This window comes from Cervus elaphus, chromosome X (assembly GCF_910594005.1).
Source record: "Cervus elaphus chromosome X, mCerEla1.1, whole genome shotgun sequence".
Classification (NCBI taxonomy): domain Eukaryota; kingdom Metazoa; phylum Chordata; class Mammalia; order Artiodactyla; family Cervidae; genus Cervus; species Cervus elaphus.
The window spans coordinates 80,373,365-80,391,642 of NC_057848.1; the positions used below are offsets into that span (position 1 = coordinate 80,373,365).

Consider the following 18,278-nt stretch of genomic DNA (forward strand, 5'->3'; position numbering starts at 1 on the left):
TGTCTATTAATGCTTAATAACTTGAGAGTGTGATAACAGAGATGTGGGGGGAGGCTCACAAACACTAGACCACAGAAGATAGCTACCCACTCTGCTTATATGTTGGGTTAAACCCTTGCTTTGCCCCTTGTTTCCTCCCTTTTACTAAGGAGGAAATTATCATAGCCTTCCTTAATCATCAGTCCCTAGATTAAACTTCAAAATCAGATTTTTAAAACTTTTTACCTGGAAAGGAATATATTCCAAGTATTTCTAACTTCACATTTTCCTTCAGAGTAAGGACACTTAGTCTGCTTGCCCAATGACATAATTGATCATAGAAGCATTTAGTGATATCAGTCTTTCCCTGCTATGCCCAATATTTATCAGATTCTGAATTTTCCACCACTCTGAAGACACAAACATCTAGAAACAAGAAGTGATTTACAAGAAACTTTAACATCAGGAAAAAATAAAATGAACCACAAGGATAACTTACTATGTCAAATCCAATGAAGCAAATAATTCTTAGAAGATGGTTTATTTTCCAAGTGAAAGCATAGACTTATGGAACACTTAGGAAAGCTTAAGTTTGTTTTATGGCCAGGAATATAGTTTGTGGATGGAAATTAATTACTTTTTTGTCCTAGATCTCTCTGAGGTTAATGTATCTTAAGTACAGGTGTACCTTGTTTAAAGTAAACCTAACATTTGAAAATCCCAATTGGCACAAAAATCAAAATTAGTTTTTGGCTCTATAAAAGGATTGAAGACAGGATTTCTTTATATACCATGGTACTCTAGTTCAAGAGTCAGCAAACTATGACCCAAAAAGAACCAAATCTGTCAAGCCTTTATTTTTGTAAACAAACTTTTATTAGAACACAGTCATGCCCGTTCATTAAGTTTAGAGATTATTTATGGCTGTTTTTATACACTACATTGGCAAAGTTGTTGCAACAGTAACTCTCTGACTGGCAAAACATGAATTATTTGCTATCTGGCCCTTTACAGAAAAAGTTTGATTAGTCCTACTCTAGTGCATTCAAATTACTCTAGTGTTATTCATATTGCACAAATGTGATTTATTTGGAGAAATTAAACATATTTTGATATGGCTGGAAAATAGTACACACATACAAAAGTGATAAAGCTAGTGGAGTGGAAAGAAGTCATAAAGAACTTTGTGTATTTAGTTAGAGTTTAAACTTAATCCTGAAAATAGTGGGAAACTGTGAATGGCATTATTTCAGTGGACTGATGTGATTTGGAAAGAAATCAATTAGGAAAGCATTGTTAACCAGTCAAGAAATGATGAATATCTGAGTTTATGTGGTAAAGTCCAAATAAGTTGAAGGAAACAGATGCTAATGTTATTAACAAGACAGAAACAGTGAGTTAGTGAATGAATGTTAGCAGCAAGGAAAAGGGAGAAATGTGGGTTGACATAGATTTCTGACTTAGGAAACTACATGCATGTTAGCACCATAAGACAAGGAGGAAAATTTCAGGGAAATAAGATGTGTTTGGTTCTGTACATGCTGAATATTATATGTGTATGAGACATTCAGGTGGAAATAGTCCTTCAGCAAGTTGCAACATAAGTTTGGAACAGAAGAGTTCTGATATACAGACTTGAAGTCATCAAAATTAGCTGGAAATATAGGCCATAATTTTGAATAAATCATTCAGAAGAACTTTATAGAGTAAAAACAGCATCAAGGATAACACCAGTATCTAAATGATTGTAGAGGAAGCCAACAAAGAAAAATGGGAATACCATGAAGAACATTGAAAACGAGCTTCCAACTGGAAGGGGGAAAAGGAAAATAATGAAAACCAAGAGAAAATTCAATTTTAAGAGAAAATGTCGGGGGAAGGAGCCAAGATAGCGGAGGAATAGGACGGGGAGACCACTTTCTCCCCTACAAATTTATCGAAAGAACAATTCAGTGCAGAGCAAACTTCACACAACAACTTCTGATCGCTAGCTGAGGACATCAGGCACCCAGAAAAGCAGCCCACTGTCTCTGAAAGGAGGTAGGACAAAATATAAAAGATAAAAAGAGAGACAAAAGAGCTAGGGACAGAGACCCATCCCGGGAAGGGAGTCTTAATAGAGGAAGTTTCCAAACACCAGGAAACCCTCGCACTGGCGGGTCTGGGGGGAGTTTTTGAATCTCGGAGGGCAACCTAACTGGGAAGAAAATAAATAAAACCCACAGATTTACGTGCCTAAAAGCAACTCCCAGCAGAAAAGTACCCCAGACGCCCGCATCCGCCACCAGCAAGTGGGGGCAGAACGGAGAGGAGCGGGCGGCATTGCTTAGGGTAAGGACCGGGCCTGAGTGCCCTGAGGGCAATCGGAGGGAGCTTTTGTGAGAAACCAACTTAAACTGTGGGACAGCAAAAGAGAGAGAAAATTAACCAGCCCAAACACACTGCCGGCCGTTCGCAGAACAAAGGGTCTGAACAAGTCCAGAGGAGCTAGCCGGCTGCGGACTGGCCCAGCCCCGCTGGAGGCAGTGGGGAGGGGAAAGGGGCAAACTCGGCCCCAGAGGTGGCATCCCCTACCAAAATGCAAACAGGCCTCCAGTTTCTAACCAAAGACTTCCTGAAATTCTGGATGGTCGACATCCGCCGGGAGGGTCGCAGCTAAACACAGGGTGCACGCACCCGACCAGCGTGAGCTGAAACTGAGGCTGAGACCATGGAGGGGAGAAGGTGCACCGCACCCGGGGAGAGTGTGCCCGACAAGCTCCTGGCTGCCTGAGCTGCTCGGGCCGGGGAAGGCACAAAACGCAGGCGCAACCGAGTCCGTGTTTTTGTGGAGTACCCGAAAACTGGAACCGCAAGCAATGCAGGGCACGCTCCATATAGAGCAGCCGGGAGCCCGAGCAGCGTAGATGGGGAAAACAGCACCCCCACCTCCCCGCAGTGCGATGGAACTAGCGAACCTGAACAAGAGACCACCTCTGCCCACCTGTGTCAGGGTGGAAATTAGACACTGAAGAGACCGGCAAACAGAAGCCAAATAAACAAAGAGAACCACTTCAGAAGGGACCGGTGCAACAGATTAAAATCCCTGTAGATAACACGACTACACCGGAAGGGGCCTATAGATATCGAGAACTGTAAGCTGGAACGAGGAGCTATCTGAAACTGATCTGAACCCACACTGACCACAACAGCTCCAGAGAAATTCCTAGATATATTTTTACCTTTTTTTTTAATTTTTTTCTTTTCTTTTTTATTTTTTCTCTTTAATTTTCTTTTAAAATTCTCTATTACTCCCCCATTACTCCTTAAATTTCATTTTCATATATTTTTATGATTTTTTTAATTAGGAAAAATTTTTTTTTCTTGTTTTTCTTTCTTCTTTTCTTTTTCTCTTATTTTCTTTTAAAGTCCTCTATTACTCCTCTACTACTCCTTAATTTTCATTTTCATTTCACCTCTACTCTATATTTTTAATCTTTGTTTTTCAATATGTGATATAAATTTTGGACATTTAAGAATCCAATATTCAGTTCCAATTTTTACTCAGGAGTGTGTTGATTACTCTCTCACACTTTTGACTCTTTGTTTTCTACCTCAGAACACCTCTATTTCCTCCTTTCCCCTTATCTTCCCAATCTAATTCTGTGAATCTTTGTGGGTGTCTGGGCTACGGAGAACACTTTGGGAACAGACAACTGCATAGATCTGTCTCTCTCCTTGTGAGTCCCACTTTTTCTCCTCCTGTTCATCTCTATCACCCTCCTCCCTCTCCTCTTTTTCATGTAACTCTGTGAACCTCTCTGGGTGTCCCTCATGGTGGTGTATCATTTCACCATTAACCTTGAAGTTTTATTATCAGTGCTGTATAGTTGGAGAAGTCTTGAGACTACTGGAAGAATAAAACTGAAATCCAGAGGCAGGAGACTTAAGCCCAAAACCTGAGAACAAAAGAAAACTCCTGACTACACGGAATATTAACTAATAAGAGACAATCCAAAAGCCTCCATACCTACACTGAAACCAACCACCACCCAAGAGCCAGTAAGCTTCAGAGCAAGACATACCATGCAAATTCTCCAGCAACACAAGAACATAGCCCTGAGCGTCAACTTACACGCTGCACAAAATCATACATAACACATGGACCCATATCAAAACTCGTTACTGGGCACTCCATTTCACTCCAGAGAGAAGAAATCCAGTTCCACGCTCCAGAACACTGATGCAAGCTTCCCTAACCAGGAAACCTTAAAAAGCCAATCGTCCAACCCCACCCACTGGGGGAAACCTCCACAATAAAAAAGAACCACAGACCTCCAGAATACAGAAAGCCCACTCCAGACACAGCAATCTAAACAAGATGAAAAGGCAGAGAAATACCCAACAGGTAAAGGAACATGAAAAATGCCCACCAAGTCAAACAAAAGAGGAGGAGATAGGGAATCTACCTGAAAAAGAATTTAGAATAATGATAATAAAAATGATCCAAAATCTTGAAAACAAAATGGAGTTACAGATAAATAGCCTGGAGACAAAGATTGAGAAGATGCAAGAAGTGTTTAATATGGACCTAGAAGAAATAAAAAACAGTCAATTAAAAATGAATAATGCAATAAATGAGATCAAAAACACTCTGGAGGGAACCAACAGTAGAATAACGGAGACAGAAGATAGGATAAGTGAGGTAGAAGATAAAATGGTGGAAATAAATGAAGCAGAGAGGAAAAAAGAAAAAAGAATCAAAAGAAATGAGGACAACCTCAGGGACCTCTGGGATAATGTGAAACGCCCCAACATTCGAATCATAGGAGTCCCAGAAGAAGAAGACAAAAAGAAAGGCCATAAGAAAATGCTCGAGGAAATAATGGCTGAAAACTTCCCTAAAATAGGGAAGGAAATAGCTACCCAAGTCCAAGAAACCCAGAGAGTCCCAAACAGGATAAACCCAAGGTGAAACACCCCAAGACACATATTAATCAAATTAACAAAGATCAAACACAAAGAACAAATATTAAAAGCAGCAAGGGAGAAACAACAAATAACACACAAAGGGATTCCCATAAGGATAACAGCTGATCTTTCAATAGAAACCCTCCAGCCCAGAAGGGAATGGCAGGACATACTTAAAGTAATGAAAGAGAATAACCTACAACCTAGATTACTGTACCCAGAAAGGATCTCATTCAGATATGAAGGAGAATTCAAAAGCTTTACAGACAAGCAAAAGCGGAGAGAATTCAGCACCACCAAACCAGCTCTTCAACAAATGCTAAAGGATCTTCTCTAGACAGGAAATGCAGAAAGGTTGTATAAACGTGAACCCAAAACAACAAAGTAAATGGCAATGGGACCATACCTGTCAATAATTACCTTAAATGTAAATGGGTTGAATGCCCCAACCAAAAGACAAAGACTGGCTGAATGGATACAAAAACAAGACCCCTATATATGCTGTCTACAAGAGACCCATCTCAAAACAAGAGACACATACAGACTAAAAGTGAAAGGCTGGAAAAAAATATTACATGCAAACGGAGACCAAAAGAAAGCAGGAGTCGCAATACTCATATCAGATAAAATAGACTTTCAAATAAAGGCTGTGAAAAGAGACAAAGAAGGACACTACATAATGATCAAAGGACCAATCCAAGAAGAAGATATAACAATTATAAATATATATGCACCCAACATAGGAGCACTGCAATATGTAAGGCAAACGCTTACGAGTATGAAAGAGGAAATTAATAGTAACACAATAATAGTGGGAGACTTTAATACCCCACTTACAACTATGGATAGATCAACTAAACAGAAAATTAACAAGGAAATGCAAACTTTAAATGACACAATGGACCAGCTAGACCTAAGTGATATCTATAGGACATTTCACCCCAAAACACTAAACTTCACCTTTTTCTCAAGTGCACACGGAACCTTCTCCAGAATAGATCACATCCTGGGCCATAAATCTAGTCTTGGTAAATTCAAAAAAATTGAAATCATTCCAGTCATCTTTTCTGACCACAATGCAGTAAGATTAGGTCTCAATTACAGGAAAAAAAAATTGTTAAAAATTCAAACATATGGAGGCTCAATAACACGCTTCTGAATAACCAACAAATCACAGAACAAATCAAAAAAGAAATCAAAATATGCATAGAAATGAATGATAATGAAAACACAACAAACCAAAACCTATGGGACACTGTAAAAGCAGTGCTAAGGGGAAGGTTCATAGCATTACAGGCTTACCTCAAGAAACAAGAAAAAAGTCAAATAAATAACCTAACTCTACACCCAAAGCAACTAGAGAAGGAAAAAATGAAGAACCCCAGGAAGGAAAGAAATCTTAAAAATTAGGGCAGAAATAAATGCAAAAGAAATTAAAGAGACCATAGCAAAAAATCAACAAAGCTAAAAGTTGTTTTTTTTTTTGAAAAGGTAAATAAAATTGACAAACCATTAGCCAGATTCATCAAGAAACAAAGGGAGAAGAACTAAATCAACAAAATTAGATATGAAAATGGAGAGACCACAACAGACAACTCTGAAATACAAAGAATCATAAGAGACTACTACCAGCAGGTCTATGCCAATAAAATGGACAACTTGGAAGAAATGGAAACATTCTTAGAAAAGTATAACTTTACAAAACTGAATCAGGAAGAAATAGAAGATCTTAACAGACCCATCACAAACAAGGAAATCAAAACTGTAATCAGAAATCTTCCAGCAAACAAAAGCCCAGGACCAGATGGCTTCACAGCTGAATTCTACAAAAAATTTAGACACGAGCTAACACCTATCTTACTCAAACTCTTCCAGAATATTGCAGAAGAAGGTAAACTTCCAAACTCATTCTATGAGCCCACCATCACCCTAATTCCAAAAACAGACAAAGATGCCATAAAAAAAGAATACTACAGACCAATATCACTGATGAACATAGATGCAAAAATCCTTAACCAAATTCTAGCAAACAGAATCCAAAAACATATTTAAAAAAATCATACACCATGACCAAGTGGGCTTTATCCCAGGAGTGCAATGATTCTTTAATATCTGCAAATCAATCAATGTAATACACCACATTAAGAAATTGAAAGATAAAAACCATATGATTATCTCAATAGATGCAGAGAAAGCCTTTGACAAAATTCAACACCCATTTATGATTAAAACTCTCCAGAAAGCAGGAATAGAAGGAACATACCTCAACATAATAAAAGCTATATATGACAAACCCACAGCAAGCATTACCCTCAATGGTGAAAAACTGAAAGCATTTCCCCTGAAATCAGGAACAAGACAAGGGTGCCCACTCTCACCACTACTATTCAACATAGTTTTGGAAGTTTTGGCCACAGCAATCAGAGCAGAAAAAGAAGTAAAAGGAATCCAGATAGGAAAAGAAGAAGTGAAACTCTCGCTGTTTTCAGATGACATGATCCTCTACATAGAAAACCCTAAAGACTCCACCAGAAAATTATTAGAGCTAATCAATGAATATAGTAAAGTTGCAGGATATAAAATTAACACACAGAAATCCCTTGCATTCCTATACACTAACAATGAGAAAACAGAAAGAGAAATTAAAGAAACAATACCATTCCCCATTGCAACAAAAAGAATAAAATACTTAGGAGTACATCTACCTAAAGAAACAAAAGACCTATACATAGAAAACTATAAAACACTGATGAGAGAAATCAAAGAGGACACAAACAGATGGAGAAACATACCGTGTTCATGGATTGGAAGAATCAATATTGTCAAAATGGCTATTCTACCCAAAGCAATCTATAGATTCAATGCAATCCCTATCAAGCTACCAACGGTATTTTTCACAGAACTAGAACAAATAATTTCTCAATTTGTATGGAAATAATAAAAAACCTTGAATAGCCAAAGTAATCTTGAGAAAGAAGAATGGAACTGGAGGAATCAACCTGCCTGACTTCAGGCTCTACTACAAAGCCACAGTCATCAAGACAGTATGGTACTGGCACAAAGACAGAAAGATAGATCAATGGAACAGAATAGAAAGCCCAGAGATAAATCCATGAACCTATGGACACCTTATCTTCGACAAAGGAGGCAAGAATATACAATGGAAAAAAGACAACCTCTTTAACAAGTGTTGCTGGGAAAACTGGTCAACCACGTGTAAAAGAATGAAACTAGAACACTTTCTAACACCATACACAAAAATAAACTCAAAATGGATTAAAGATCTAAATGTAAGACCAGAAACTATAAAACTCCTAGAGGAGAACATAGGCAAAACACTCTCCTACATAAATCACAGCAGGATCCTCTATGACCCACCTCCCAGAATATTGGAAATAAAAGCAAAAATAAACAAATGGGACTTAATGAAACTTAAAAGCTTTTGCACAACAAAGGAAACTATAAGTAAGGTGAAAAGACAGCCCTCAGAATGGGAGAAAATAATAGCAAATGAAGCAACAGACAAAGGATTAATCTCAAAAATATACAAGCAACTCCTGCAGCTCAATTCCAGAAAAATAAATGACCCAATCAAAACATGGGCCAAAGAACTAAACAGGCATTTCTTCAAAGAAGACATACAGATGGCTAACAAACACATGAAAAGATGCTCAACATCACTCATTATCAGAGAAATGCAAATCAAAACCACAATGAGGTACCATTACACGCCAGTCAGGATGGCTGCTATCCAAAAGTCTACAAGCAATAAATGCTGGAGAGGGTGTGTAGAAAAGGAAACCCTCTTACACGGTTGGTGGGAATGCAAACTAATACAGCCGCTATGGAGAACAGTCTGGATATTTCTTAAAAAATTGGAAATAGAACTGCCATATGACCCAGCAATCCCACTTCTGGGCATACACACTGAGGAAACTAGATCTGAAAGAGACACGTGCACCCCAATGTTCATTGCAGCACTGTTTATAATAGCCAGGACATGGAAGCAACCTAGATGCCCATCAGCAGACGAATGGATAAGGAAGCTTTGGTACATATATACCATGGAATATTACTCAGCCATTAAAAAGAATTCATTTGAATCAGTTCTAATGAGATGGATGAAACTGGAGCCCATTATAGAGAGTGAAGTAAGCCAGAAAGATAAAGAACATTACAGTATACTATCACATATATGTGGAATTTAGAAAGATGGTAATGATAACCCCATATGCAAAACAGAAAAAGAGACACAGATGTACAGAACAGACTTTTGGACTCTGTGGGAGAAGGCGAGGGTGGGATGTTTTGAGAGAACAGCATTGAAACATGTATATTATCTATAGTGAAACAGATCACCAGCCCAGGTTGGATGCATGAGTCAAGTGCTCGGGCCTGGTGCACTGGGAAGACTCAGAGGGATTGGGTAGAGAGGGAGGTGGGAGGGGGTATTGGGATGGGGAATACATGTAAATCCATGGCTGATTCATGTCAATGTATGATAAGACCCACTGCAGTACTGTAAAGTGATTAGCCTCCAACTAATAAAAATAAATGAAAAAAAAAAAAAGAGAGAGAAAATGTCAAATACCTAAGAGATATCAAATAATCAAGTAATACTGTGGCGGAAAACCATTCACTTGGTTTTTAAATATGGTGGTCATTGGTGACCTTAGTGAAAGCAGTGACTGGTAAGGAAGGAAAAGGAAACAGTGAATATAGGCTAATCTTCCAAGTAATTTTTCTGTAGAATACTGGAAAAGCCAGTAACTAGAAGGATTCTTAAATCAAGGAAGTGTTGCTTGAGGATGGGAAATACTTCAGTATATTTATTATGCTGGAGTGCTGGAGCCTCTAGAGAGGAAGGAGAAAATGCAAGAAAGCTTCACTGGATCTGCAGGTTACCTTTTCCAAGCAAAGGCTGTACATGAGAGCCCCATATTCTATTTACTCAGCTCACTGTCATCCAGGCTAATCAAAAAGAGAGAGAGAGAAACATTTAAACTTCGGATGATAATCAAGTGTCTGAGAACATGATTCAGACATTTAAACTTGGGATAATAATTACGTGTCTGAGATCATGATTCCTCCCATACAGTAGCTCAATGACACTTGCTTTCTGAGATCTGTCTTTCTTTAATAGGATCAACTAATAGGAACATTTAAATTTCTTTTTCCAATCAGGCAGGAATCACTGAAAGTCTAGAGGGAGGCTAGAGAGTAAATGGGTGTGTGGATTATTGATTTGTCCCTTTGCTGTCTGTCATGGTACTTGAATGTGCAATCAGCCCTATGTTAACACTGTGTTTAGAGAAGTAAAATACTAGTGTTAAGTATACTTGGGCGAGATCTGAGCTTGCTCTTCTCAGTGGTAAATGGTACATTTTTGTGAGACCACAGACGTGTACATTGCTGGATGTGTGGTGAGGAAAAGAGGAATTCAATATAACCTGCTAATAGGTACAATTTATTAAAACATCCCCTGAATCTTACAGACATTAACCAGATCACCCGTTGGTGCAAAATTAGAATTGAAGATACAAAAGTTGATGAGGAATCAGTTTAGCATTATTAACTAAGCCTCTGAATATATATGTCAAGTTCCAGTAGGCCAGCAGAATACAGTGTGCTCATGTTCTATATGCAGATTCCAGAAGTCACATTGAAGGTATTCAGAAGGCTTAGCAGTCACGTCCTTTGAGGAACTCATGTTCTCTTAGGGCACTGAGACATAGTTATGTGACAGAATACATATGTGCAACACCTCCATAACCTTACTACCTTGTTAGTATTATGCAGACTTAATGCGGGAAAACTGCAAAATACCCTAGAAGTAGCAGACGCCATGACGGCATTACAGTGAGTGATTAAACCAGCTATATGACTGATTACTTTAGACAAGACAATTACCAAAAATTCATTTATTGAACAAAATTTCATCAAGTACCTACTCTGGGCAAAGGATTTCTTTGATAATGGAGCTGAAGACTGAAAAAAAAATCCCATCATCTTTTTTGATGGGTCTATGTAACATTAGTTAACATTAGTGGAAAGTTACTTCTAGAAAAACTGCAAAGAAAAAAAGGATGCCTAAAACTTACTTTGATATTCTAATTGAATATTGCTTGAAGCAGTCTATGAAAGGCTGAGCCAGAGAATGTCTTCCTAATTACTCTGAAGCCACATCTTTGCCCTTATGCTAAATACTAATGGCATTAATACAGTGAAACATGATTTAGCACAATCTGTGTATATTTTGTCACCTCAACTAGGTTATAGTTGTATCAAAGATAGTATATTTCTTTGCTTCCCTTTTCCTCCCATATAGTAGGCACTAGGTACATACTATTGTGGTTGATTTTTAAAAATATTAAGTATCTATCTCCTCAGACAAAATTGAGGGCACATTTTCCAGACTACACTTATCCATGAGAAAGCATGTACCCCCCCAATCCCACCCATAATCTATATTGAAGAAGTTTAAAGCGCCAGACTATAATAGTTTCCCCTCTGCTGACCACACTCCTTCACTCCCCCCCTACAAAACCCCATCTCTTTTTCCATTCTGTGGTAGGACCTAAGATGCAGTAAAAAATGTGGTTTCCATTGCTCTTAAGTTATGTCAGCCTTGAAGAGTTCAAGATGTTTCCAGTTGTAGGAAAATTTTTCGCGTTTTTTGTAGAAGATGTACTTTATAATCATTCATAACAGCAGAAAAGTTGTAAGTGCTTTTGACCAGCTTCTGTGAACATGCTTATAGATTAGTAAATATATATGATTGTCTCACACTGTGGGTATGTCTTGAAACAAATTATTTTTCAAGGTAGGAGTCACCTACTGTGTTCAAGGTTAAGTGGTATGTCAAACATAGAAGTTGTATGAGACATAGACCATGTCTGCTGAGCTTGGTTTGATATTTTATTATTTACATTTGACATTTTTCCTACAAGTACCTTTAATTACACTTTAAATCACTTTAAATCACAGTGACTAATACCTTTTCTGATGTAATACAGTCTGCCTCACTGGAATTGGGAATATTTCTTTTGTAGTTTAACCTTCTAGAATTCCAAATACCAAAGGTAAGCAGACAGAGAAGTCAAGAAAACCCTGTTGCAAGTGTTATTGGAGCACAGTGTGGTGTGAGATCCTTTCAAAGCTATCGGCCCCTCGAAAATACACCACTAATAATTACAAAGGGAAACTAAGTCAAACTCTAGTCCCAACACTTATCAGACAAATTTATCCTATTTCTATTACTAGGAGACACTGAAAATCTATCAGTGATTTCTATGGTTTGTATAATGGACCCTTTCTTTAACAACTTTCCAGAGCTGTGTGATCAATAAATGTTTGTTGAAAAGAAAAAAGTGAAGTTGCTCAGTCACGTCTGACTCTTTGCGACCCCGTGGACAGTAACCTACCAAGCTCCTCCGTCCATGGGATTCTCCAGGCAAGAATACTGGAGTGGGTTGCCATTTCCTTCTCCAGGGGAATCTTCCAAACCCAGGGATTGAACCCAGGTCTCCTGCATTGGAGGCAGATGCTTTAACCTCTGAGCCATCTGGGAAGCCTCCAAATGTTTGCTGAGGAAATGAAATAATGAGTCGCTCTTGAGGTCCAGGTTGCAGGGCTGCCTCATAACTGAGATCTATTTTATAGTGAAAGTGAAAGTCGCTCTGTTCTGTCCGACTTTTTGCAACCCCATGGACTATAGAGTCCATGGAATTCTCTAGGCCAGAATACTGGAGTGGGTAGCCTTTCCCTTCTCCAGGGGATCTTCCCAACCCAGGGATCAAACCCACATCTCTTGCATTGGAAGGTGGATTTTAAATCACTGAGTCACCTGGAAAGCCCCTGTCTTGTAATACTAATGACTTTAGTTTCATTTTCAGAAAAAAACAAAACAAAACAAAACAAAACTGCAAGCCCTATGGTGATTTTTCAACCCCTAAAATAAATTCACATGAGGAAGATAAAAGTTTAAATATAATCATGGCAAAAATTTCTAAAAGTATCTTAAAGTTAAAAAAAATACTTTTAAAAAAGATAACTAAACACATTTGCTTTCATCCTTTCTTTTTTAACTTTTTATTTTATGTTGGAGTATAGTTGATTAACGATGTTTTGATAGTATCAGGTGTACAGCAAAGTAATTCACTTAAACATATACACATATCTATCCTTTTTCAAATTCTTTTCCATTTAGGTTTCTATATAATAGTGAGCAGAGTTTTCTGTTCTTACAGTAGGTCTTTTTTTTCCCAATTATTTTTATTAGTTGGAGGCTAATTACTTTACAATATTGTAGTGGTTTTTGTTTGCCATACATTGACATGAATCAGCCATGGATTTACATGTGTTCCCAATCCTGAACCCCCCTCACCTCCCTCCTGATCCCATTCATCTGGGTCATCCCAGTGTACCAGCCCTGAGCACTTGTCTCATGCATCCAACCTGGACTGGTGATCTGTTTCACATTTGATAATATATATGTTTCAATGCTATTCTCTCAGATCATCCCACCCTCGCCTTCTCCCACAGAGTCCAATAGTCTGTTCTATACATCTGTGTCTCTTTTTCTGTCTTGCATATAGGGTTATCGTTACCATCTTTCTAAATTCCATATATATGTGTTAGTATACTGTATTGGTGTTTATCTTTATGGCTTACTTCACTCTGTATAATGGGCTCCAGTTTCATCCATCTCATTAGAACTGATTCAAATATATTCTTTTTAATGACTGAGTAATATTCCATTCTGTGTATGTACCACAGCTTTCTTATCCATTCATCTGCAGATGGACATCTAGGTTGCTTCCATGTCCTGGCTATTATAAACAGTGTTGCGATGAACATTGGGGTACACGTGTCTCTTTCAGATCTGGTTTCCTCAGTGTGTATGCCCAGGAGTGGGATTGCTGGGTCATATGGCAGTTCTATTTCCAGTTTTGTAAGGAATCTCCACACTGTTTTCCATAGTGGCTGTACTAGTTTGCATTCCCACCAACAGTGTAAGAGGGTTCCCTTTTCTCCACACCCTCTCCAGCATTTATTGCTTGGAGACTTTTGGATAGCAGCCATTCTGGCCATTGTGAGATGTTACCTCATTGTGGTTTTGATTTGCATTTCTCTGATAATGAGTGATGTTGAGCATCTTTTCATGTGTTTGTTAGCCATCTGTATGTCTTCTTTGAAGAAATGCCTGTTTAGTTCTTTGGCCCATGTTTTGATTGGGTCATTTATTTTTCTGGAATTGAGCTGCAGGAGTTGCTTGTATATTTTTGAGATTAATCCTTTGTCTGTTGCTTCGTTTGCTATTATTTTCTCCCATTCTGAGGGCTGTCTTTTCACCTTACTTATAGTTTCCTTTGTTGTGCAAAAGCTTTTAAGTTTCATTAAGTCCCATTTGTTTATTTTTGCTTTTATTTCCAATATTCTGGGAGGTGGGTCATAGAGGATCCTGCTGTGATTTATGTAGGAGAGTGTTTTGCCTATGTTCTCCTCTAGGAGTTTTATAGTTTCTGGTCTTACATTTAGATCTTTAATCCATTTTGAGTTTATTTTTGTGTATGGTGTTAGAAAGTGTTCTAGTTTCATTCTTTTACACGTGGTTGACCAGTTTTCCCAGCAACACTTGTTAAAGAGGTTGTCTTTTTTCCATTGTAAATTCTTGCCCCCTTTGTCAAAGATAAGGTGTCCATAGGTATGTGGATTTATCTCTGGGCTTTCTATTCTGTTCCATTGATCTATCTTTCTGTCTTTGTGCCAGTACCATACTGTCTTGATGACTGTGGCTTTGTAGTATAGTCTGAAGTCAGGCAGGTTGATTCTTCCAGTTCCATTCTTCTTTCTCAAGATTACTTCGGCTATTCGAGGTTGCTTGTATTTCCATACAAATTGAGAAATTATTTGTTCTAGTTTTGTGAAAAATACCGTTGGTAGCTTGATAGAGATTGCATTGAATCTATAGATTGCTTTGGGTAGCATAGTCATTTTCACAATATTGATTCTTCTAATCCAGGAACATGGTATATTTCTACATCTATTTGTGTCCTCTTTGATTGATTATCCATTTTAAATATAGTAATGTGTACATGTCAATCCCAAACTCCCACCTATTCCTCTCCCCTTCCCCCCATAACCATAAGTTTGTTCTCTAAATCTGTGTCTTTCTGTTTTGTAAATAAGTTCATTTGTATCATTTTTTAAGATTCTTCAAATAAGCAATATGATATTTTACTTTCTCCATCTCACTTATTTCATTCAATACGACAATCTCTAGGTAGCCTCAGTTATATAGAGAGAAATAGAACTGGAGAAGGATATTCCTAAGCTATGTTTATGCCTTGGTGCTGGCAGGAGGAGGACGGCTAAGAATTAATGTTAAGTGAATCTCATGTGTTTTTTGGCATACTCTGTCAAAGGCCACGTCTCTTGCATCCACCAACTTAATAAATGTACAGCTGCCAGTAGTTATGTATCTCCCATCTCCCCTAACAAGAGGCCCAGAGCAATCACCTTGACTCACTCACCCTAAGGACAACTGGAGATTCTGGGAATTTTTGACAACAATACTGCGAGAGAAGAGCCAGCAGCCAGACAGTTTCACCACATAGATATTTAAAGGGTGTGAGACAGGGCAGAGCAAACCATTATGGAGCCAAAACTTTGAGGCTCTAACACAAAAGGCTGCTCAGAGAGTAAAACAGAGAGATATCTCTAGGATAACCCTTAAAGGAAGAGGGTTTGACAGTCCTTTTAATTGCTTTATAATAAATTCTGCTAATCCTCATGAGGCCCATTTGTGCAACTTAAAGCATTTTATGGAAATTTAAAAAATAAATTTAGAAAATATCTTAGATTTTCATGCAGCAAGGTAAGAGGGAGGAAGATAATATAATTAAAATGGCCGGGGAGAAAAGAGACTCCTAAATCACTAACATTTGATTTTCACATACATTCCAGAACACTTTTTTTTTTTTTCTGTGGCCTCACCTTAGGTTTTGTTCAGACTTATATCTAAAGTAGTTGAAAGTCCCTGGATACACACCAAGGGAACCTAGAAGTAAAAGCTTAACATAGAATTTGGGATGTACTGCTATAGATGAACTACAAAAAGGATTAACTGAACAAAGTTAATCTGGGCTAACTCTACTGCTATGATCATGCAGTTTCTCTTTTGATAGCCAATGCCTACGTGGTAAAGAATCTGCCCACAATGCAGGAGACCTGAATTTAATCCCTGGGTCAGGAAGATCCCCTGGAGAAAGAAATGGCTATCCACTCCAGTATTCTTGCTGGAGAATTCCATGGCCAGAGGAGCCTGGTGGGCTATAGCCCATAGAATCACAAAGAATCAGACACAACTGAGTAACTAATACTTTCAAGGGCACAGAGAAGGAGGAGGAAATGCTAAAAGAAAAACATGGTCGCGGTAGTGTAGTCCAACTGAACTATGAGGGAATTCATGGTGATTCTACATTCTTCCTAGCTTCAGTCTCCCATAATATGGTGGTCAACTCATCCCAACTCAGCAAACAGAAGAGTTTGTCATCTTACTTGTGATCCATCTTGGGAAAAAGTTCTGAAGAAGCCGCAAAGACCATGGGGTCACAAAGAGACAGATAGGACTGAGCAAATAACACTTTCAATTTTCTTTCACTTTCAGAGAGATTATAAACTTCAGATCTAACTGTATGTTTGTTTTTATCCCTACTTTATTTAATATTTTATTATGAAGAGTCCCATATATTTAAATATGCTTTTCAAGCAAATTGAATTGTATTATGGCTTTTTTTTAACCACTTAGATATGCCATAATGTATTTAATTATATTACTCTTCTTGAACATTTAGGCTGTGTCTATTTTTTCACCAGCATAATGAATATTATTATTAATAATTAAAAAATATTATCTATGATTATTTCCTTGAAATAAGATCCTAGATGTAGAGATTATTATATCAAAGGCAATGCATATTTTTGAGGCTCTTGATAACACTTTTAATCTGCTTTCCAGAAATAGTGTATATATTTACAACCACAATAGCAGTATATATAAGTGTCTATCTTGCCATATCCTCCAAGATCTAGAATATACATATATGTGCATATTCTATTTTGGAAAATAGTATTTCAGTTACTAGTATTTGTACTACTTTCGAGTTAGGGTTTCTGTTTATAGACTATTTTTAATTTTTCTTGAGTTATCTATTCATGTACTTTGGCAAATTTTTTTACTTATTTTATTTGGATGTTAATCTTTTTACCTATCAACCTATCTGTACAACCCTTCATCAGCCATATTTGCTGCAAATTTTATCCTAGCTCCTTTGAGGAATAATTTACACAAAATTAACAAATTTTAAGTGTACAGTTTAATGAGTTTAGGTAGTGATCAATTGTGTAAGCCTCACAACAATCGATATATAGGGTATTTTCATTACCCCCAAAATTTCCTTGTTCTAATTTACAGTCAGTCCTCCCTACCTAACTAGTCCCAGGCAACCAATGACCTGCTTTATAGCATTATAGTTTTGCCTTTTCTTTTTTTTTTTCCATTTATTTTTATTGGTTAGAGGCTAATTACTTTACAATATTGTAGTAGTTTTTGCCATACATTGACATGAATCAGCCATGGATCTACATGTGTTCCCCATCCTGAACCCCCCTCCCACCTCCCTCCCCATCCCATCCCCCTGGGTCATCCTAGTGCACCAGCCCTGAGCACTTGTCTCATGCATCCAATTTTGACTGGCGATCTCTTTCACACTTGATTATATACATGTTTTGATGCTGTTCTCTCAGATCATCCCACTCTCATCTTCTCCCATAGAGTCCAAAAGTCTGTTCTATACATCTGTGTCTCTTTTTCTGTCTTGCATATAGGGTGCCTTTTTCTAGAATTTCATAGAAATGAGATTATAATATACGATATTTTTCGTATGTGTGATTCACTTAACAGAATTCTTTTGAGATTATCCATGCCTTTATATGTATTGGTTGAAGAAGGAAATGGCAACCCACTCCAGTACTCTTGCCTGAAGAATCCCATGAACAGAGGAGCCTAGGAGGTTACAGTTCATGGGGTCACAAAGAGCCGGACACGACTTAGCGACTTCATTTTCACTTTAGTTCCAATCATTTTGTTTTTATTGCATGGGTATATCACAAATTGTTTATGCATTCCCTATTCCTGAACATCTGAATTTTTCCTAGTTTGGGGCTATTGTGAAAAAGAGCTGCTATGACCCTTCCTTGTGATGGCATATGTTTCTATTGCCCTTGGATAGAATTGCTTGTCCATACAGTAAGTGCAATTTTGAAAGAAACAACCAAACAATTTT

At 37.8% G+C, this 18,278-nt stretch overlaps 1 protein-coding gene across 1 annotated transcript in view; it reads left to right on the forward strand.

Annotated features, from left to right (window-relative positions):
* The window catches only part of IL1RAPL2 (interleukin 1 receptor accessory protein like 2), a 1,284,763-nt gene that overhangs the window by 1,085,303 nt on the left and 181,182 nt on the right, over positions 1-18,278 (forward strand). The gene's annotated exons all lie outside the window — the stretch shown is intronic.